The sequence below is a fragment of the Lissotriton helveticus genome, chromosome 5_1 (genome assembly GCF_964261635.1).
Source record: "Lissotriton helveticus chromosome 5_1, aLisHel1.1, whole genome shotgun sequence".
Lineage (NCBI taxonomy): Eukaryota > Metazoa > Chordata > Amphibia > Caudata > Salamandridae > Lissotriton > Lissotriton helveticus.
In genome coordinates, this window is record NC_136065.1 from 1,774,906,137 (window position 1) to 1,774,929,578 (window position 23,442).

At 45.9% G+C, this 23,442-nt stretch overlaps 1 protein-coding gene across 4 annotated transcripts in view; it reads right to left on the reverse strand.

Annotated features, from left to right (window-relative positions):
* The window catches only part of CCDC47 (coiled-coil domain containing 47), a 353,169-nt gene that overhangs the window by 216,529 nt on the left and 113,198 nt on the right, over positions 1–23,442 (reverse strand). The gene's annotated exons all lie outside the window — the stretch shown is intronic.

Sequence of the window (23,442 nt, forward strand, 5' to 3'; positions counted from 1 at the left end):
TCTGCGTGCAACCTGTTGCTGGTGGTGGTGGATCGTGGTCCTACTGAAGCTGAAGTGGACGCAGCTGTGGTCCGTCCAGTGGAGTCCGGTGGCGTGGCTGAAGGCGATGTACTTGCTGGATGAGAAGACTGGGTCAAGTGTGTGTCCGGCGTAGTGGGTGGGGGTGGTCACCAGTTGATTGAGGCCGAGGTTGGCGAGGTTGTCCAGCAGGGTGGTGGTGTTGCGGTCGTTGTTGTTCTCCAGGTGGAAGTTGAGGTCCCCGAGGAGGATGTAGTCAGCGGAGGGGAGGGCGTGCGGGCTGATGAAGTCGGCGATGTCTTCGCTGAATTGTGTGCGTGGTCCCAGTGGTCTGTAGATGAGGGTGCCGCGGAGGGTGGTCTTGGGGTTGATGTGGATCTGGAAGTGCAGGTGTTCGGCGGGTGCGAGGGTGTCGTCGGTGTTGGTCGTGATGCGGATGGTGTTCCTGTGGATGATGGCGATGCCTCCTCCTGTCTGGTTGATGCGGTCTCTCCGGATGATCTTGTAGCCGTCCGCGATGGCGATGTCGGGTGCTGAGGAGGCGTTCATCCAGGTTTCCGTGAGGAAGGCGACGTCTGGGGCTGTGGTATCGAGCAGGTTCCAGAGCTCGACGGTGTGTCTGTGGACACTGCGGGTGTTAAGCAGGATGCACTTGAGGTGGTTGCTGCTGGAGTTTGGTTTGGTCGGTGCTGGTGTGGTGCAGGTCCGAATGCAGGTGAACTTGCAGGAGTGGCAGCAGAAGGGTCCGTGGGTGCGTCTCGGGGTGGCTCGATAGCAGCCCGGGCTTCTACCGGCGTTGAGTGAGTAGAGTTCGGTGGCGTCGTAGGTCCCGCGGGTGGGCTGGTGTCGGCGGGAGCCAGGGGTCCTGGCACTGGGCGCAGACGGGCTTACCTTTGGCGCGCCTTTGGCGCGGCCGCTGCGCGTCAACGCTGCGCGTGCGCACGGCCGCCATTTATGGCGAAGTGCAGGGAGGGAGGAGTAGCTGGGAGGCGGGAGCGGGGAGGAAGGGGGCGTGTCCACACTCCCGTCGGCGGGAGGCGGGAAGCGGGGATCGGGGCGGGTGGGTGCAGGGGACAACAGCACAGGGGGGGGACATCAATACTAGCACAGGAAAGCAAAGATTTTAAAACAGAAATACAGTACAATGTAATAACGAAGCAACAGAATGGCAGAGATGCGGGAAGCAACGAGCGGCGGCGGGGGGCGTGGCCCGAGGGTGGGAAGGCTCAGCGAGGCTGAGAGCAGCGGCAGGCGGGGGGCACAAGCGACAGCTGGTGGCCGTGCGGCGCAGGGTGTCCTATGAATAGGTCACACTCACCTGTGCCGCACGGTCGCCATTTATGGCCAAGTGCAGGGAGGGAGGAGCAGCTGGGAGGCGGGAGCGGGGAGGAAGGGGGCGTGTCCACACTCCCATCGGCGGGAGGCGGGGAGCGGGGTGGGTGGGCGCAGGGGACAACAGCACAGGGGGGGACACCAATACTAGCACAGGAAAGCAAAGATTTTAAAACAGAAATACAGTACAATGTAATAACGAAGCAACAGAATGGCAGAGATGCGGGAAGCAACGAGCGGCGGCGGGGGGCGTGGCCCGAGGGCGGGAAGGCTCAGCGAGGCTGAGAGCAGCGGCAGGCGGGGGGCACACGCGACAGCTGGTGGCCGTGCGGCGCGGGGGTGTCCTATGAATAACGCAATATAAGGGCAATCACCCTTCAGCTTGCACCGATAGCTGATGGGTGATTGGCCAGATTTCATTGCAGTCTTGCCGCCCCTGCGCCAGCAGCATTCACACCTCATGTGCTGTGAGACTGGGGCCAGATTGTATTGCAGTCTTGCAGCCCAGGTGCCAAGTACATTCACACCTCTTACATTAAGCACTCAAGTCCTGCGGACTCACTGACAATATGTCACGGACCCTTGGGGGTCCACGGACCACAGTTTGGGAAACGCTGTACTAGATGTCTTTGAATATAGATCGAAACTATACGCAGAACTAAAGCAGGAGCGATTTGTATTGAAAGAGTAAGAGCTGTTTGACATAATCACTAAAGCTAAACTTCCATGCTTTATTTGCCATAGTAAGAGTTTCATTGAACCAGCCACTACAAAACAGGGTACAAAAAAAACAACTTTCGCAAGCACATAGAGGGATGAATTTAGCAAAAGAAAAGGGTGAATTTATCAATGACATTCTGTCGCATGATCTTCTGACAAAAAACGCATTGTAAAATGGAAATGCTGCAACCAAACCAGTGGAGCACAAACTCTTACAAGAGCTCGAAAGAAAAATCTTTCACTTGAAGCATTGGAGTCGAGCTATCCTGGCTGATGAGGTGTGAAACCCCGAAACTGGTCCTAGGATGCTTTTTTCCAGTCCAGGGATGACCTGGCCTGGCAGTTCGGGCAGTTCCCATCGGGTGCTGCGTCAAGACTGATTTGCATATAGCTGGGTCCAAACTGGAATGGTGAGCAAAAAAACAAGCATTTGCAATGCAATAGGTCTTGCATTAGGAAAGTTTGAGCTATTGATATTGTAAATGACATTTTTAATTTATCTTTTGTTTTTGAAAATAGCGAAATTAATAGCTTTGTCATTTACAATGCCAATAGTTATAACTTTCGCAAATGGGATATCTATAGCATTTGTAATGCAATATGTGTTATATTTACGTGACTTTTGATATTACAAATGACAATGGCTTTATTTTTTTTCAATAAATAATACTTAAGTAAAAGTTATTGTAATTTATAATGGCAATAGCTTAGTTTTGTAAATAACTTTTGTGAAGATTATGTTCAGTGTATTTTATTGTGACGAAAATCCAAGAACAGAAGTGAAAATTAACATATTTTTGTTACATTTGTAATAAAGCTTGAAACATTGAGAGAACATATTTGAACCAGGTGTTGTTGAATGGTTGAACAGATTGATGCTGTGGTGGCGCTGAGTGATGTTGTGATGGCGAACGAGTGATGCTGTGGAGTTCAGTGATGCTGTGGTAGCGCTTAGTGATGTTGTGGTGCCCCTGAGTGATGCTGTGGTGGTGCGGAGTGATGCTGTATGCTATGCCATGGTTTTTTTTGCTATCCTAAGTTTTGTTATGCTATGCTATGTTTTGTTATGCTATGCTATGCTATGCTATACTATGCTTTGCTATGCTAGGTTTTGTTATGCTAGGCTATGTTTTGTTATGCTTTATGCTATGTTTTGTTGTGTTTGGTATGCTATGTTTTGCTATGCTATGTTTTGTTTTGCTATGCTATGCTATGTTTTGATATGTTTTGTTATGCTTTGTGTTTTGTTATGCTATGCATCGTTGTGTTTTGATATGTTTTGTTATGCTTTGTGTTGTGTTTTGTTATGCTATGCTATGTTTTGTTATGCTATGCTATGTTTTGTTTTGCTATGCTATGCTATGCTTTGCTATCCTATGTTTTGTTATGATATGCTTTGTTATGTTATGTTAAGCTTTGTTTTGTTTTGTTATGCTATAATATGTTTTGCTATGCTTTGCAATGCTATGTTTTGTTATGCTATGCTATGTTTTGCTATGCTTTGCAATGCTATGTTTTGTTATGCAATGCTATGTTTTGGTATGCTATGCTATTTTTTGTTATGTATGCTATGTTTTGTTGTGTTTTGTTATGCTATGCTTTGTTTTATGTTATGCTATGTTTTGTTATGTTATGCTATGTTTTGTTAGGTTATGCTATGTTTTGTTATGTTATGCTATGTTTTGTTATGCTATGTTTTGTTATGCTATGTTTTGTTATGCTATGTTTTGTTATGCTATGTTTTGTTATGTTATGCTATGTTTTGTTATGTTATGCTATGTTTTGTTATGTTATGCTATGTTTTGTTATGTTATGCTATGCTTTGTTAAGCTATGTTTTCTTATGTTCTGCTATGTTTTGTTGTGTTTTGTTACGCTATGCTATGTTTTGCTATGCTTTGCAATGCTATGTTTGGTTATGTTATGTTTTGCTATGCTTTGCAATGCTATGTTTCGTTATGCTATGCTGTGCTTTGCAATGCTATGTTTTGTTATGTATGCTATGTTTTGTTTGGTTACGCTATGTTTTGTTATGCTATGCTATGTTTTGTTTTGTTTTGTTTTGTTATGCTATGTTTTGTTATGCTATGCTATGCTAAGCTATGTTTTGTTATGTTTTGCTATGTTCTGCTATGCTTTGCTATGTTTTGCTATGCTTTGCAATGCTATGTTTTGTTATGCTATGTTTTGCTGTTATGCTATGTTTTGTTATGTATGCTATGTTTTGTTATGTATGGTATGTTTTGTTATGCTATGCTTTGTTTTATGTTATGTTATGCTATGTGTTATGTTATGCTATGTTTTGTTGTGTTTGGTATGCTAAGTTTTGCTATGCTATTATATGTTTTGTTTTGCTATGCTATGTTGTGTTTTGATATGTTTGGTTATGCTATGTGTTGTGTTTTGTTATGCTATGTTTTGTTATGCTATGTTTTGTTATGTTATGTTATGTTATGTTATGCTATGCTATGCTATGCTGTTTTGTTATGCTATGCTTTGTTTAGCTATGTTTTGTTTTGTTATGCTATGCTATGCTTAGCTTTGTTTTGTTATGCTTTGTTTTGTTTGTGGAGAAGTGTGGCTCACTGGTTAGAGGAGGCAGACCTGGAAGCAGAGGTCAGCCTGGGACCAGGGTTCAATTCCCGGCTCGGCGGGGTCTTGAGTCCTAAAATGTCCATGGACTTGACAATTCTCGCTCCGGTGCCTACTCGATTCACGGGTTCACACTCTGCGACTCTGGGCAATAGCTTGCTTAATCTCCACAACGGCCCCTCGCGGCGGGATGCCTGGCTTTCACCTTGCGGGTACCCTGCCTGGGTTATCTCACAGGGGAATACCAGGACGGGTTCCCTAAGCAAGCGCTTAGAAACCGCTCGGTGATTTGCGCTATATAAATTCCTGTACATTTACATTTAGCTATGTTTTGTTTTGTTATGCTATGCTTTGTTTTGTTAAGCTATGTTTTGTTGTGTTTTGTTATGCTATGCTATGTTTTGCTATGCTTTGCAATGCTATGTTGTGTTATGCTATGTTTTGTTATGTTATGCTATGTTTTATGTTATGCTATGTTATGCTATGTTTTGTTATGTTCTGCTATGCTGTTGTGTTTTGTTATGCTATGTTTTCCTATGCTTTGCAACGCTATGTTTTGCTATGTTATGCTATGCTATGTTTTGCTATGTTATGCTATGCTATGTTTTGCTATGCTTTGTTATGCTATGCTTTGTTATGCTATGCTTTGTTATGCTATGCTTTGTTATGCTATGCTTTGTTATGCTATGCTTTGTTATGCTATGCTTTGTTATGCTATGCTTTGTTATGCTATGCTTTGTCATGCTATGCTTTGTCATGCTATGCTTTGTCCTGCTATGCTTTGTCATGCTATGCTTTGTCATGCTATGCTTTGTTGTGTTTTGTTATGCTATGTTTTGCTATCCTATGCTTTTTTTGTTATGCTATGCTATGTTTTGTTATGCTATGCTGGTGAGGGTGAGTGAGGGTAAGTGAGGGTGGGTGAGGGCGGGGGAGGGTAAGTGAAGGTGGGTGAGGGGGTGTGAGGGTGAGGGTGTGTGAGGGTGAGAGTTTGGGGGTGAGAGGGTGTGGGGGTGAGAGGGTGTGGGGGTGAGAGGGTGTGGGGGTGAGAGGGTGTGGGGGTGAGAGGGTGTGGGGGTGAGAGGGTGTGGGGGTGAGAGGGTGTGGGGGTGAGGGTGAGAGGGGGTGGGGGTGAGAGTGTGTGAGGGGGTGAGTGTGTGTGAGGGGGTGTGAGGGTGAGGGGGTTGAGGGGGAGAGGGGGAGAGGGGGAGTGAGGGGGAGAGGGGGAGTGAGGGGGAAATGGTTGTGAGGGGGAGAGGGTTGTGAGGGGGAGTGAGGGTGGGTGAGGGGGTGTGAGGGTGAGGGTGAGGGAGGGTGAGGGTGTGTGAGGGTGTGTGAGGGTGAGGGTGTGTGAGGGTGAGGGTGTGTGAGGGTGAGGGTGTGTGAGGGTGAGGGTGTGTGAGGGTTGTGAGGGTGTGTGAGGGTGTGTGAGGGTGTGTGAGGGTGCGTGAGGGTGCGTGAGGGTGCGTGAGGGTGCGTGAGGGTGCGTGAGGGTGCGTGAGGGTGCGTGAGGGTGGGTGAGGGTTCGAAGTAAATGGTGGCAGGGCAGACCTCATAAGACAGAGAGAAGAGACTGCGTGGTGACTGCGTTGGTCAGTTTCAGAATCAGGAGGGGCAGAGTCAGCACAGTCTGCGTGGGATCAACGTGCCTAGAGGCAAAGCATAGCGGATGTAGCATTGCAGCTAGCAAGTCGAATGTTTTCAAGCGAAGTGTCCCTAGAGAGATGGCAACACAGCAACAGCATTTGAGGAGCAAGGCTACTGTAAACAAGCACGGTAGGCTTTCACTTTCGTCCAGAAAAAAAACGAGAAAGGTGCAGAGAACTCCAAACAAAACATGGCTTCCCCACAAAATGGATGCAAAAAAAAAAAAACAAGCTCTCGGCATTGCTGTGGCAGGGGGGTGGAAGAGCGGGAGCGCATTCCTTTAAAGTCTGAAGGGTGGCGGGGGAGCGGCCTGGGAGCGGATTCCTTTGAAGTCTGATGCCGAGGCTCAGACAAATGGTGGTGTGCGAGCGGCTTCCTTTGAAGTCTGATGCCGAGGCCGATGGTGTTTGATGTGCACGCACCTGCCTCACACGCCTGCCTCACATGAACTGTACGCGATCCGCAGGCTGGGTAGACTTTTCGGACTGCTTACTATAATCTCGCCTATTCAATCCCTAACGGGATAGCATAGTCAAGACCTAACTATTCAATCCCTAACAGGATAGAATAGTCGAGACCTAAAAAGGGAAAAAAAGAGTGATGCTGGATTGTGATGGAAAATATCTCTTGTGCTCCAGAGTAGGAGATTAAGTTGGTTGTACACACAGTAGAAAGCACAGGGCTTCTAGCAACTGAAAGAGGATGGTGTATGAGAACTGGTGGGTCTACAGTAGCGCTATCTGGATCATATGACAGTTCTCTTGAGCTTGCTGAACTGACCAACCGTGGGACAAGGAAAGTGGTAGAAAGGCAAAGGCAAATGTCCTAGACCTTGAAATCGAAAAGGCATCGCCCCTCGAACCAGGATCCCAAAACTGGACTGCAAACTACCACTATTTCTTGTTGTTTGCAGATGCAAACAAATCCAGTATCAGATGACCCCCGTGGTGAAAGACCTTGTTGAGCTGGGTCGGACTGAGATCCCACTTATGGTTGGGTGTTATATTGCAGCCTAAACATTGTTGACCTCAGACAGGTGCTTTGCCTTCATGGACATCCCACAATTGAGCACTAAGAAAGAATCTTTTTTCACTCAGTTTGTTTACATAAAACATGGACATTGTGTTCTCCGTCCTTATGAGAAAAGCAGAGTTTCTGGAAGTAAATAATTACGCGGCATCTGTATTGTTTTGATCTTCAATAAGTTGACGTGTAGCTACTGCTATTGGTGGGACCAATTGCCTCTAGTTTCCAGGTCTTATAACTGGGGACCCCAACAATTCATGGAAACATGAGTAGCCATGACAAATTGAGATGGTTCTTGAAGAAAAGGCAAGTCTATGGCTATGTTGGTGTACAACTGCTACCAGAAGAGAGCATTTCCCATCACTGCCATACGGTTGAGGTGATTGTTCAAAGATCATTTGACTTTTAGCCACTATGCATCCAATTCCTCCTAGACAGGACACATGTGAAGTCTCCAGATTGGTAATAGCAGGATGCCATCATGCCTAGTAAACATTTGAGAAGGCTAACTGAATTTTCTTTTTAATGTTTGCCTCTTGGCTTGCCAGCATTTGAAGTCTAGTATCTTGTCTTCAGAGGGATTTGCCTCCTTAGTGTCCAGTACTGCTCTCAGAAACTGTTTGCAAGTGGATAGGGTAGGGGAGGACATGCCTTTGTTTATAGAAACAGCCTAACTCATAACAAGGATATTATGCTGCATAACTAAATACTTATAAAGGTCCCAAAGGCGAGACCTATTGGGTATGCCAATGCTTATTAACGTGGGTAATTCGTTTCCCTGGTCTAAAATAGTTTCTCTGAAAGAAAGAAAGAAAAAAAATAAATAAATCGATGTTAGCTGAAGCAGGGCCCGTTTGCCCCTAAATAAGTTTATAGCTCATTCCACCGCAAACCTTACAGGGGAGCAAAAAGGTTTTTCCTCAACTTGATGGAATTCCTGATAAGGAGCCCAGAACCTGTTTTCACAAATGTAGTTATTTTATTTATTTATTTATTTATATAGCGCACTACGACCCGAAGGAGTCTAGGCGCTAGCCTAGCGGAAACAAATCACAACTGCCACATAAGAAAGAGCACAGAAGATTAGATGGTAAAGAGCCAAGTTTTTAAACCTTTTCTAAAAGGCAAAAGATCTTGAGCTTATTTCAGATGAGTGGGAAGTGCATTGTATTGGAATTAATCCTAGTTGGAGAATTCCAGGTCTTAAAAGTAGAATTTTTAAAGTAATGGTTGATGCATTTGTGATCCGAAAGATATTGTATAATTCTTCGCTGCTTAGGCTGTATACTCTTCTTGAATGTGCGGAAAAAAGTTCTTACAAATTTTAACTAGTACTGTGCAAGGAATAGAGTAATGCATGAGCCATTTTACTTTCAATTAAATCTTTTGACATTGGAATTGTAATCATAGATTATGTCAAATTAATCCAGAAGTGAACCTTTTAGTTTTGTTCAAAACTTTAGATTTGTTGTTCTGTGGAAAGAACCTTAACTATGTTGATATGTGTTGAATATTAATGTTTCCAATTGTGTCTAAAAAATGTAATGTCTGTGGAGCTGTAAATATTTTAATGTTTTTATATTTCAATTAGAGTTTTGTTCTTAGAAATAAACCTTCTTCTAAAGCCTGATTGTATGTGAGCGAGAGCAGAGTTAAAGTTTAAGATTCATGCGAGCAAAAAAAATGTTGGACATTTGGAGTACTGCTGTAGCTCACAGCAGGGTGAATTACAAACCTCTACAACAAGCAACCATTCAGCACTGACATCCTACCTCACTGAGCTAAACAATGCTGGACAATGGCTGTGAGACCCAGGGGAAGGTGGTATCTCCTGTGCTTTGTAAAGCTACAACATAGGTGCAAGGGCGGTGAGAAAGGGGACAGTGATGTAGCAATGGTATCATGTGCCCTGTTCCAAACAAGGTAATCCTTTCTACTGGTTAGACAGCAGAATACAGCTGTGGGTACTTGGACCCCTTGACTCTGGGGCCACGACCGCTGCGAGGGATATAGAGTGGCCAGAGTCATGGCAAGGGCACCATGATCAAGATGCAAGAGAAGTAAATTACCCCCTTTTCATGCACTTGCTGGTCAGTAAAACGCCATTATAATTTGAATGTGTTGGGTTCCTAATCTCCCCAAGCCCACATGCCACTGCACTATTCATACCTATACCCAAAGAAAGGAACCATCCCACAAGTTTCACAGTCACGGTCCAGCACGGTGATGCCCATGGGAGTTGTCACTTTCACTAGGCATCTAAGTCATGGTTGTGCACTGTGGGACCGAGGAAAGATGGAGCCCTCCGATGGACTCCTCATCACTGTGCCTCAGAGGCCTAGAGAAAACAGTTCCTGGGGTTTGCAGTTAGGACCCAGCATTAGCAGGCCTAGGGAGATCTCCCACCCATGGTTTAGCGCTGTAAGGCCCAGGAGAGAGGACTACCCACCCCTTGGGCCTTGCAGCCGGAGATGAGCACTGCTAGGCCCAGAGTGAGGGCTTCACTGTGCTCAGACATTGCTGCATGGTCAATGGAAAAGCGCAAGCTTCACAGCTTGGTGCCTTGGGTCCTGGTGCAAAGTTAAAGCCCCCCTCACACCCGTCCACTGGCTTCACAGTAAAACTGTGTGATGATTTGGTGCACTGGGTACCTAATACCCGAGGTCACTAGCTCCAGGAGTATCAGGTGCCCAATGCACCTAAATTATGCCTTTACAGTGCAGCCAGAGGGGCTCTTCTACCCACCACTGGCTGCAGAGAAATACTGCCAGACTTTTGGTGCATTAGGCATGCGATAACCATTAGAGCCTGCACTATTGAAGAACATACCGCTAACATGAGCCTATGCACAAAGCTATAGCACAGCAGTGTCAGGCTCAAGGGAGGAGCGCCAACGTCCCCAAGATTCGCACACATGGTCTAGCGCTGAGAGGCACAGAACTGGAGAACCCTGTGCCTTGTAGTCATGGTCTACCGCTGTGAGGGCCAGAGGAGCAGGATTGTCTCCTCCCCTGAGCTTCACTGCCATGATCCAGAACTCCTAGGAGAAGAGGAGGGGGGGAGCCTCCCCCCGGTACCTCACAGCCATAGGCTACCACTACAGGGATCAGAAGGGGTCCCATTCCACTGAGCGTCACAAGTATGGTTTTGTGCTGTGCAGCCCAACGAGGTGAATTCCCTTCTACGGACCTTGCAGTTATGACCCAGCACTGCAAAGCCCAGCTGGGCAGGAGGCTCGCATCCATGGTCAAATGCCGCGAGGCCAAGGGATGTTGGCCCCATCCACTGGCCCGAAGTCATGGTGTAGTACAGCAAGGAGCAGGAGAGCCTCCCCCTGCGCCTCGTAGTCATGGTCTAGTGCTGAAGCCTATTGGGGCTGAGAGGCACTACACGGGGCCTCGCAGCCAAGACCTGGGGCTGTAAAGACCAGAGATATGCATGGTCCTCACAGCCATAGGTTAACACTATTAGGCCCTGGGAATGACAGCCCCCATCCCTGGGACTTGCAACCATGACCTAGTGCTGAAAGGGTTCCGACCCCCTGGGCCTCGCAGCTACGACTGAGCTGAAGAGAAAGCAAAGGTTAATTTATGGCACTTTGGTGCAAGGCCCTAAGGTTAGGAGTAGAGTGCTGGGCCCTGGGAAGCTGCACACACCTAGCTCCAGAGTAAGAGTACTGATCAAAATTGAGAGAAAGGATAAAGCCAATTTAGGATATCATCCACTTACAAATAATCACCAAACGGAAGTCACATTTTAAACACCATTCAACCCATTAAGTACATTGTTTCCTTACTAGATTGTCTTAACTTTACACTGCATCTAACTGTTGACGTCCTTTTTAAGCGGTCTGGCTTAATCACAGGAATCGAAGGCTGCACCACAGATACGTATGAAACCAGGGCTATATATATATATATTTTTTCTTATCACCGTTTTGAGGAGATAACATCTTGTAAAACATTCTAATTACAACTGAATCCTGTACATAATGCGTGTCGTTCATATTTAATTTTGCTAATTACCTCTTTGCATGATGAATCAACGAGAGCAATAATTATTTCCCTAGTGCATGCTCCCGTTTAACACGTTACTTCATTGACATACTGGTGATACCAATGCAAGTCCCACTTGGAGCCATCTAAGCAAGGGTATATTTAGGCACAGGTTGATCAGATTGTTTTCCAAATATTGTAGGCATGACGTACTGTGGCTTAAAATACTGGATCTAGAAAAATTATCCACACCGAAGTTGTAATCGGGTTGGTGAATCATTCGTAATGGATCTAGTTTAGGGATCAATCTAGTGTAAAGTTTGTGTTCAAAGAAGTTCTAAGATTGTGTGTGCTGCACTATTTAAACATACTATTCTTATTAAAATAGTCTTTCTCCTTCCCTATCTACCTTACGCTTCCATCGTTTACTGGTAGGAACACAAGTCTTTATGTTATGTACGCAATCCAATCTACTTCATGATGTGTACGCTTTCACAGGATCCTTCGTTGATAACTCACGGTTCACCGCCTGTCAAGTTAAAAGCCCAAATACTACTTATTACAATGGTTTAAAAATTCATTTAACTGCCATCGCCGTCTACCTAGTTTTTTCAAATAAAATGTATTAGCAAGGGAATAAGCGGAGCGGAACAGGGTTCTATAATTATTCCCTTCCGCGAACACAAACACGCCCTTGCATTAAAGAAATTGCAAAGAGAGGAGGGGTGAACAAAAAGCGCAATGCAACGCAAATAGGAGCGCTTCTTTTGAACACCTGCAATATTGAAGATCCTCAGGGGTATATGCGGCATGCAGATTGCGACCTCTGCATGGGTGCTTTGCAGAATGTAGTTTGCGTCGGTGCCATAAGAAATGCCAAAAAAAACAAATCAGACATACCACAAAAATCTGACCCGCACTATGGGCTACCTGTAATAGCAAACTTAACAGCAAAGGGCGACTATAACCAGAGTCCCGTTCAGTCAGGAACTGCTAAAAACCAATACCACGCTGCCTCAGAGAACCGCCGACCCGTATTCTGCGGGCCGTTGGCCGAGCATTTGGAGGCCACAACCTCGGCCTGAGACCCCAGGAACGTGGGCAACACCGCCTCATCCTTCTACCAACCGGCGTCAGCCATTCCACTACGCTGCTGGCGTACCCCATTGTCTAAAATCTGAGAACGCAAGAAGCCACCATTCAAGCTCCTGGACTAACTTACCTCAAGTAGAGACAGAGCACAGCTCAGCACACGCCTCACGGGGCGCCCCCCGCCTACAATCGGAGGAGGGCACGCACTCACTCCAAGCCAATAAACACTTCGAAATTCTGTGCTGCGCGCTTGAATTGGCTACCTGCCGCAAATGGTCCAATCCGGGATCACTTTACAAGTTAGCAGACTAGTATCGGGGTAGGCTGCGCAGCAGGATATTTTGCCACGCCGGAATAGCTAAAATTACGGGTTCGTTAAAAGATCAGCAACGGACGTCGTGTCGACATTAAGCTGAGTTTACAGACCGTCTGAGTAAGTAGTAAGACACGTGGTTACCGTAAGAATAGGCTCTGATAACAAGTAGACAGTAAAGGGAAGTTAATTTCGGCTTAATATGAAGTGGTGTCATTCGATCTTTGGAAGATATTGGTGAATCTGTTGCCATGGGGTAGGTAATAAGTGGGTTAGAATTCTGGTTTTAGGCTGAGACTAGGAAAACTGTGGGGGTAGGTTGTTCCATCGAATAGAAGTGTTTTTGAAGAATATTTATGTGCTCCTGTTGGAAGCGGTCGGTAGTTTAATCTGTGGGTGTAGATTGGTGATACGGCAAGGTGCACCCATTTTCACCAACAAAAGAACTTCAAGGATTGGGAAAGAATCCCACGGTCATGTATTTTTGTAAAGTAGCTCGCGAGATCATTTATGGAAGGGGTCTTTTGTGCACGGAGCAAGATATGCATACATGAAAGACAAGTCACGTTTAAAGTACTCACACGGGTGTCTCTACGTGACGCGGGCTGCGCATAACCAAAAGCTGCCTACGGAAATAATAAGCAAAGCAAAAACAAAGTTGATTGGCCCCTGCTGCCGTTTTTGCTGGGGTGCACGACGCACGTGCAGTTAAAATGATAGAGGACCAGAGAGGGAGCATGTCTTTAAGGAGTTCTGCCTCCTGATTGGCTGTTTAAATAAACACGGAATAGAAACCTGTGGTGCGCGCGCACCACAGAGGAGCCGACGCGGGAATCGAATCCAGTGGTGCACGCGCACCAGAGGAGCGGGGGTAAGGGAGCGCGAAGTCGCCGAGACGAGGTAGGGGATATGTGTGTAAGCGCCGGGGGTTCTCTGTATGTGTGTGCGTGCGTGTGTGTGTGTATGCTCGGCGGGGGGGTTCTGTATGTGTGTGTATGCGGGGGGGGGGGCTGTTTGTGTGTTGTGAAGAGCCTGCCGGAATCTGAGCATGTGTTGACGCGCGCGACCTGATCCCGATTCCGGCAGGCTGCTGCGTGCGCGTGCCAGTCTGTTGTCCTCTCCTATTTAGTCCTTGAAAGCCGGAATGATTACAATAGTCTCGCTTTGCGACAGCAGGCCTTTGGCCTGCAATCGCAGCGAGACCTAATGATGGATTTAGGCCCAGATCGCTCTGTACTGGGGTGAATTTATGACATGGTTCTGCATTCAGTCCATCAATTGTCTTTTGCTTTCTCGCCAAAGTGCGTAGCGTATGCCCAGACGTGGGTCCTGGGCTCACTGTGCCACTGGATTCAAGCTATCCTGGCTGATGAGGGGTGAAACCCCAAAAACGGTCCTAGGATGCTTGTTTCCAGTCCAGGGAGGACCTGGCTTGGCAGTTCAGTCTGGACTGTTCCAATGAGGCACAGGGTCAAGACTGATTTACTTATGGCTAGGTCTAAACTGGGGTGGCATGGTGAGCAAAAGAATGATGGATTTAACCCAAATCTCTTGACTGGGGGTGAATGTTTTTATTTGTTCGGCATTCCGTCTATCAATTGTGTGTCATTTACAATAAAAATTCGACACCTACACCTGTGCAACTTGATAAATTCTGGTCATCAAGATCGAATAAGATGAACTTGGAGACCTTAACTCGCCAAAACATTGCTGATGCTTCAGTGAACACTGAATTTCCAATTATTGCAAGTGGAATCATTGTCAAAGAGGAGTTGGGGCCTGCAGAGATATATTGAAATGGTAAGAGCCATGTTGTTCAATCAATCAATCAATCAGTAACTTGTAAAGCGCACTACATACCCGTGAGGGTCTCAAGGCGCTGAGGGGAGGTGGGTGCAGCTACTGCTCGAAGAGCCAAGTCTTGAGGAGTCTTCTGAAGGCGAGCAGGTCTTGGGTCTGCCGTAGATGGGTGGGGAGGGTGTTGCATTTTCTATTCAATTTGTTTGTGTTATTTCTCTTTTAAGTTCTTCATAATGTGTTTCCCTTTTAATCTTCTGTTCTCTAGTTCTGTGCACATGCACCTGACTGAATATTCTTTTTAGAATTGTTTATATGTAAATGTGTTACTACTGGCAGATCTTGGCTGGACTTGAAGAAGAGAGTACTGTGCTGTTAACAATAAACCAGTACCATCAATATCTGGATTATTTGAATCATTTACTACAAAATTGGCGACGAGGGTGACCAGTACCTATCTACTCTACTTGCAGCACAGGAGAGGTACAATTTTACAAATTTTGAAGCACTTGTGAAGCCTTTTGGATGAGAATTTTTACTTTGTACTACAGTAGATTCACTTGCTCCTAACACAAGTGATATCTATCTTCATCTGGGAAAGTGTTTGTTTTAAACAAGATTTTCTGACATTTTAAGCCTTCAGCTGGATTTCCCTGAAGAGATTCTCATCCTGCTTCGTTTCAAGCTTTCCTTTATCATCCACATACGCTGAAGAATCGTTGGAGCGGAAAAAGGAATGAAATACATGTAATTGTCAAGTTCTTACGAATTTCAAGAGGTTTACAGCATTTTTCAAACCTGTGGATGGCCCGCGCTACGTTTATTTTCTTCGCGTGAGGTCCGCTGTTGTTGCTGCTTTGTTAACGTTGCTAGGCTACGAGGTCTTCCACTACGGAGAACTACAGAGAAGGTGTACCATTTTTAATGGTTGCGAAGGTGTGACGTCACTACGCAACGACGTGCAACGTCAGCGGCAGACATTTTGCATTCCCATAGCAACGCGAATAACATTTACCGATCCTACGCGACGGAGATAAGACTACCAGTATCGTCAATCTGTGGGAACAGTTTCGTTTTACAAACAACGCACAAACACTACGCGATGCAGACAGTGTGCTAGGACTACTGACATTTCCAATCCATGAGAGCTAGTGTAATTATAGCAGAGTTACTTTGCGCATTTGAGTCTTTTAAAGTATATTAGCATAAGTTTTTACATTCAACTGCAAATATGATATGTCTTATTTCAGCGTTTTACTCATTTTAAAATGTTTTGACGTGTAACGTTTAGCTGGCTAATGTTTTTGTCATCAAAAAGCACTATATATTTGATGCTGTGGGTGTGTGGACATACTTAATTACTTGGTATTCTACTTGTATAAAATACATACGTGTTAGTTACATAACATTCACAACCATGCAATTTGATCCCCCGTCAAAATTTCTCCAACGCAAGGGTGATCCTCCTATTCCTTGGAATAGGTGGAAGGAGGAGTTTTTAACATACCTGAAGGCCATTGATGGAGAAAGAATGGGAAATGAGAGGAAAAATAATATTTTTCTCCATTGTTTGGGGTCAGAAGGACAAGCTATTTTTAGGACTCTTCCTCCAGTACCAGGTGATTTGGGTAATTTCGATGAGGCCATGTTACGAGTTGAAACTAGATTTAAACCCACTACCAGTATTGCTCTTAACCGTTATAAATTCTACACCAGAGCGCAAAAAGATTCTGAAAGTTTTGATGATTTCTTAACTGCTTTAAGTTCATTAGTTATTTCTTGTAATTTCGGTGAGATCACAGATGAAATGATAAGAGACCAGATTATAGTGAATGTAAAGTGTAAAAAAACGCAAGAGCAATTATGGATTTTTAGTAATCCTACGTTAAAAGAAGGCATATCTACTGCTAAGGCATTTGAACAATCCAATAAGTGGAAGAAAACTATTGAAGAGAATACTAAAGGTGTGAAGAATGACAAAACGGGAGATGAGATTTGTGCTGTAAGCAATGTAAAGAACAATTTCCAATCTAATAAGAATGTTGGAAGGAATCAAATTGTATGTTACAGATGTGGTAGTAATAGTCATGTCGCATCCTTCAAATTCTGTCCTGCCATTGGTAAAGAATGTAGCAAGTGCGGGAGAATTGGTCATTTCTCTAAAGCATGTAGAGATTTGAAAAAAGGGAGTAGTGATCGCAATGCCAATCACTTCAAGAAAAATGAAGTTTCATGTATAAGAACTTATCCTTCTAGTGAAATTTCTTGCATTCAATGTGAACATTCCAAAACTGGAGAAATGATAAGAGAAGGTGGCATGGTTGTCTCTTTGATGAATATCGGAGTTGTTGATGGGGAAGTACTTAATTCACCTAAATGTATTGTGAAATTTATGAACGTAAATCTTGAATTGATGGCAGACTCTGGTTCTCCTTGGACCATTATTACAAGAGATTACTTTTCTGAGAAGTATGGTTCAAGATTATCAGAAAAACAGCTTACATCCCCTGATATCAATGCATTATGCTTCAATGGGTCTAACGTTGATTTCATTGGTTATTTACAGTCTACAATTTATATTAAAGGGAGATCTGCAGTTATCAAATTGTATGTAGCAAAAAAGGGTATTGATGTACTTGGATGGAGGGATCAATGGAAGCTGGGAATTATGTTAAATCCACGGAGTAAAGAGCCAGTCACAATATGCAATGATACGTTTCCACAAGAAGGCTCTATTGTCACAATAGGGGGTGACTGTAGGTGGGAAAATTTGGCTAAAGAATTCCCCAATGTCTTTTCAGAAAATTTGGGAAGGTTAAAAGGCTTTACTCATGCTATCAAGCTCAAACAAGGAGCTGTACCCATAGTACAAAAGCTTAGAAATGTACCACTTAATGTCAGAGAGGAATTAGGTAATGCTGTAAAGGAAATGTTGGACAATGGAGTGATAGAGGAGATTGAGTCATCTGAATGGGTTTCTCCAGTGGTTCTTGCTCAAAAGCCTGATAAAGGTTTGAGGCTTTGCATTGATTTGAGGGCTTTGAATGCGAATATTGTTGTGGATTGCCATCCACTACCCAACATAAATGAGGTAGTGAGCATGCTTGGAGGTGCCACGGTTTTTTCAACTCTCGATCTTAGATCGGCATATCATCAAATCGAGTTAACAGAAGAATCTAGACATCTAACGGCTTTTGTTACCCCTCAAGGATTGTACCAATTTAAGCGTATGCCGTTTGGATTAGCCTCTGCAGCATCTGTTTTTCAAAGGTCAATGTTTCATCTGTTTAGAGAAATGGGAAATTATGTTAAGTGTTTCCAAGATGACAATCTCATTTTTTCGAAAAGTAATGAAATTCATTATGAGCATTTAAGAAATGTATGTAAAGTGTTGAATGATACTGGTTTGACTATCAAGAGTAAAACATTTAAGTTGTTTCAGAAGACTGTAGAATACTTAGGGCACACAATATCAGGAGATGGTGCGTCTCCAAAGAAATCCTTAGTTGATGCTATTCTGAAAGCGCCTGCACCGGATTGTAAAGATAAATTGCTATAATTTTCAGGTCTTTGTGAGTACTACAGCAAGTTCATCATTTGCTACTAAAATGGAGCCTATTAGAGAACTTGCTAGGAAGAATGTGGAATTTGTATGGGGCAGTAGACAGCAAAGTGCCTTTGATTCTATAAAAGCTGACATGGTGGCTGCCCCCACTCTCAGACCTTTCTGTTTAAATAAGTTGTGTTTGTTGACAGTAGATGGTAGTCTTTACGGTTTAGGTTGTGTTTTGTCACAATGTTCGGGAAAAGAGGAGTGGAATGTGGCGTTTGCGTCGCGTACACTCACTACCACTGAGAGAGGATATGCAGTTATTGAAAAAGAACTTTTGGGTTGTGTTTGGGGCGTGGAACATTTTCGTAATTACATTTGGGGTGCGAGATTCATATTAAGAACTGACCATAAACCTTTGGTGAATATCCTATCGCCTGGTGGAGGGGTAAGAGCCACTGCTCGCATAGCCAGACTTATGTCACGTCTCCAAGAATATAATTTCGACATCGAATATGTTCCAGGAAAATTGAATGTAACTGCAGACTGTTTGTCCAGATTGCCATGTGACAGTGTAGATGAGCCCTGTGATGAAGAAGTTGTAGTTAGTATTACAGAGTCTGTTTCTGAAAATTTTAAATTGATATCCGAAGAGATGTGGATGAGAAGTATGAATGAGGACATTTTACTTTGTCAAGTGAGAGATTTTGTCAGGAAGGGTTGGCCAGCTAAAGGTGAGGTGTCTAGTGATCTCATACCTTTTTTAAATGTTAAGGAAGAGTTAGTTACCGAAGGAGATTTAGTTTTTAGATCAGGGAAGTGTAAGATCCTGTGAGATCCGTGAGTTTATTTTGAAATTTAGTCACGAGTGTCACATGGGTATGTCCTCAATGAAGAGGCTGATTAGATCAAATGTTTGGTGGCCTGGAGTAGATAGGTTTGTTGATAGGTTTGTGAGAGAATGCCCAGATTGTATAGAAAGTGATAAGACTTGTAAATGTAATCCTGCTCCTTTGATTCCAGTTAAATTGCCAGAGTATCCATGGCAAAAGTTGGGTATTGATATTTCTGGTCCTTTTAGCTTTTTACCAGCTGAATGCAGGTTTGCAGTTGTAGTGGTAGTGGTTGACTACCATTCTAAATGGCCAGAGGTCAAACTTATTTCTCATCCTAATTCAGGAAATGTGATTTTGTTTTTAAAGGAATTGTTTGCTCGAGAAGGATGTCCTGAAATGATGATTTCTGATAATGGTGTACAATTTAGATCTTCAGAGATCCAGGAATTTTTTTAAGATTGTGGTATCAAACATATCACCACAGCATTATATGAACCTCAAGGGAACGGACAAGTTGAGAGATACAACAGGGTACTAAAACAAGATATTATTTGGGCCCGAACTTTTGGCAGCTTGTGGAGAGAAAAGTTAAGGGAGAGACTTTGGTTATATCGTATAACACCTCATACAACTACTGAGGTTTCTCCTTTCCGGTTGTTAAGAGGTAGAGATCCCATTTCTAAATTGTGTCCTTGGTGGTTTAAAAAGAGTACTATTCCTCATGATGTTGCACCTGATATTTCTGATGTAGCTCGTAAAGTGGGTATTAAGCAAGACAAGATCAAATATGATTATGATGTTCGGATGAAAGTAAAAGCACCTGTGTTTAAGTGTGGTGATTTGGTGAGAGTTCGCAAACCAGGTTTTGTTTCCAAAGGTGAAATACAATTTGGTAAACCAATTAAAATTGTGAGGGTAAATCGGAACAGTGTTGTAACGCAAGATGGTAAGGTCTGGAATGTCAGACGTGTTTCTAAATGTGTTTCTTTATGCCATTGATTTTCTTAAGAGGGGAAATGTGTTGCATTTTCTATTCAATTTGTTTGTGTTATTTCTCTTTTAAGTTCTTCATAATGTGTTTCCCTTTTAATCTTCTGTTCTCTAGTTCTGTGCACATGCACCTGACTGAATATTCTTTTTAGAATTGTTTATATGTAAATGTGTTAGTACTGGCAGATCCTGGCTGGACTTGAAGAAGAGAGTACTGTGCTGTTAACAATAAACCAGTATCATCAATATCTGGATTATTTGAATCATTTACTACAATATACTACAGAGGGTGTTCCAGTTCTTGGCGGCGAGGAAGGAGAAGGATCTGCCGCCGGACGTCGTTCACTGGATGCGCAGGACGGCGGCGAGGCTGGCGGGAGTGTGGAAGTTGAGTCTGCTTTTCAGGTAGGCTGGTCCGGTGTTGTGGAGTGCTTTGTGAGCGTGGGTGAGGAACTTGAAGGTGATCCTCTTGTTGACGGGGAGCCAGTGCAGGTCTCTTAGGTGGGGGGTTATGTGGCTGCACCGCGGGATGTTGAGGATCAGGCGGGTTGAGGAGTTTTGGATGCGTTGTAGCAGTCGTAGGTGTTTGGCCGAGATTCCTGCGTAGAGTGCGTTGCCGTAGTCCAGCCTGCGGCTGACGAGGGCCTGGGTCACCGTTCTTCAGGTTTCGGTCGGGATCCACTTGTATATCCTGCGAAGCATGCGGAGGGTGTTGTAGCAGGAGGAGGAAATTGAGTTGACCTGCTTCGACATGGAGAGGGAGGAGTGGAGGATGAATCCTAGGTTGCGTGTGTGGTCTGCGGGTGTGGTCTGCGGGTGTGGGCGCTGTTTCCAGTGTGGTCGGTCACCAGGAGTCATCCCAGGCGGAGGGGGTGGAGCAGAGTATGAGGACCTCCGTCTTGTCCGAGTTCAATTTCAGGCGGCTGCTCCTCATCCACTCAGCGACGGCCTTCATTCCCTTGTGGAGGTTGGTTTTGGCTGTGTGTGGGTCCTTGGTGAGGGAGAGGATGAGCTGGGTGTCGTTGGCGTAGGAGATGATGTTCAGGTCATGTCGGCAGGCCACCTGTGCGAGGGGGGCCATGTAGATGTTGAAAAGGGTCGGGCTGAGGGATGAGCCCTGGGGTACACCGCAGATGATGCTGGTGGCTTCGGAACGGAAGGGTGGGAGGCGGACTCTCTGGGTTCTGCCGGAGAGGAAGGATGTAGTCCAGTCCAGGGCCTTCTCCTGGATTCCGGCTTCTTGGAAGCGTGTCCTAAGTGTGCGGTGGCAGACCGTGTCGAAGGCGGCTGACAGGTCCAGGAGGATGAGGGCAGTGGCGGGATAGCTGTTGGGTGTGGTGGTATGTGGTGGGTTTCTTGAAGGTGAAGTGGATGCAGCGGTGGTCGGTCCAGTGGAGTTCGGTGGTGTGGTTGAAGGCGACGTGGGTGCTTGTGAAGAAGACGGGGTCAAGCGTGTGTCCGGCAGCGTGGGTGGGTTCGGTGACAAGTTGTCGGAGGCCGAGGTTGGAGAGGTTGTCGATCAGGGTGGTGGAGTTGGCGTCGTCGTCGTTCTCGAGGTGGAAGTTCAGGTCCCTGAGGAGGATGTAGTCCGTGGAGGAGAGTGCATGGGTGCTGGCGAGGTCGGCGATGGAGTCGCTGGATAGAGCCCGGGGGCCGGGAGGCCTGTAGATGAGTGTTCCTCTGAGGGTGGTGTTGGGGTCGGTGTGGATCCGGAAGTACAAGTGTTCGGTGGAGTTGAGGGTGTCGTCTACGTGGGTGTAGACCTGGAGGGTGGATTTGTGGACGATGGCTAGGCCTCCTCCAATTCCGTTGGTGCGGTCTCTGCGGGAGATCTTGTAGCCATTTGGGATTGCTATGGCGATGTCAAGTGCAGAGGAGTCGTTCCACCAGGTGTCGGTCAGGAAGGCCACGTCTAGGGTGGAGGTGTCCATCAGGTCCCAAAGCTCGATGGCTTGTTTGCGTGCCGAGCGGGTGTTGAGGAGTATGCAGCGGAGGTGGTTGGGTCCGGTCCTTGGAGGTTTGGAGGTTCTGTCGAATGTGAAGTTGCAGGTATGGCAGGAGGAGGGTCCGTGGGTGTGTTTCGGGGCGGCCTGGAAGCAGCGGTGGTCTCGGCCGGTGTTGAGAGCGTGGAGGGTGTTGGTGTTGTACCGGAGTCTGGTGTCGTGGCGTGCTTGACGGTCAGGGGTTCTGGTGCTGGGTGCGGTCCAGGCGCGGACGGGCGCAGACGGGCTTGCCTCTTGCGCGCCTCCTGTGCGCCATTGGCGTGCCCGCTGCGCGACCGCGTAGCGGTTGGCATAAGAAGGGGAGGGGGCGGGAGCAGTGAGGGGCGGGAGCGGGCTGGATTGATGAGCTGGGACGTGAGGGCAGCAGCGGTGGGAAACTGGGGGGGGTCCTGGCGGGGGTAGCGGGGTGCAGGTGCGGCAAATTTAACAAAAATGGGGTACAGAAAGGAGGTTGGCACAAATTCATAATAAAAGCAAAGTACAAAATGAACCCAGGAAGGCAGGAGCGGTAGCCGCAGAGCGGGCTGCTGGCTGGAACCTGGGGTTCACAGAAGAGCTGTGGCCGGGAGCAGGCTGCCGAGGGGAGTGCTGACCTTGACCGGGTCGAGGCTTCACGCGCGCTCCTCCGCAGTGGTCGGCATAAGAAGGGCAGGAGCAGTGAGGGGCGGGAGCGGGCTGGATCGGTGGGCGGGGCCGCGAGGGCAGCAGCGGCGGGAAACTGCAGGGGGGCCTGGCTGGGGTAACGGGGTGCAGGTGCAGCGAGTTTAACAAGAAAGGGGTACAGAAAGGAAGGTCGCACAAATGCAAAATAAGAGCAAAGTACAAAATGAACCCAGGAAGGCAGGAGCCGTAGCCGGCGAGCGGGCTGCTGGCTGGAACCTGGGGCTCACAGAAGAGCTGTGGCCAGGGGCAGGCTGAGTAGGCGAGTGCTGACCTTGACCGGGTCAAGGCTTAACAGCAATTTGGAGGAAGCAGACATTCCTGTTGTGCCATATGTTGAGTGGGCTGTTCGAAATGGTTCCAATCAAATCACTGCACTGTCAAATGACACAGATGTTGTTCTTGTGCTACTTAGATCTTTTGTACTATTCTTAAGTCAAGGATTGTCAGAGTTATGGATACGTTATGGAACAAGCAAGAAAAGACACTTAATCCCGCTTCACATTCTGTACAAGAAACTGGACACAGAGATGCCCAGTGTTCTCATCAAGGCACATATTGTTAGGGGTGATGACATTATGAGCAAAATTGGAACAAAGTTTGGAACTTTAACCGCTGAACCTGTAAAGTTTCTAAGAGGATTTGGTGAGACAGAAGAAGAATGTGACTTTAAAGATGTAGAAATATAAAAATATCGTGTGTGTGTGTGGGGGGGAAACAAGTCCTCACTGTCACACATTTGACTATTTTCGATACAGCAAGTTCAAGAGATCAGTTCCGTTAGGTGACCATTCCACCAACGTTATATTCTGTGCGTGGACACATTAAAAGAGCGTGCTACTTGATCAGAAGATGTGTAAATGTTTTGAATC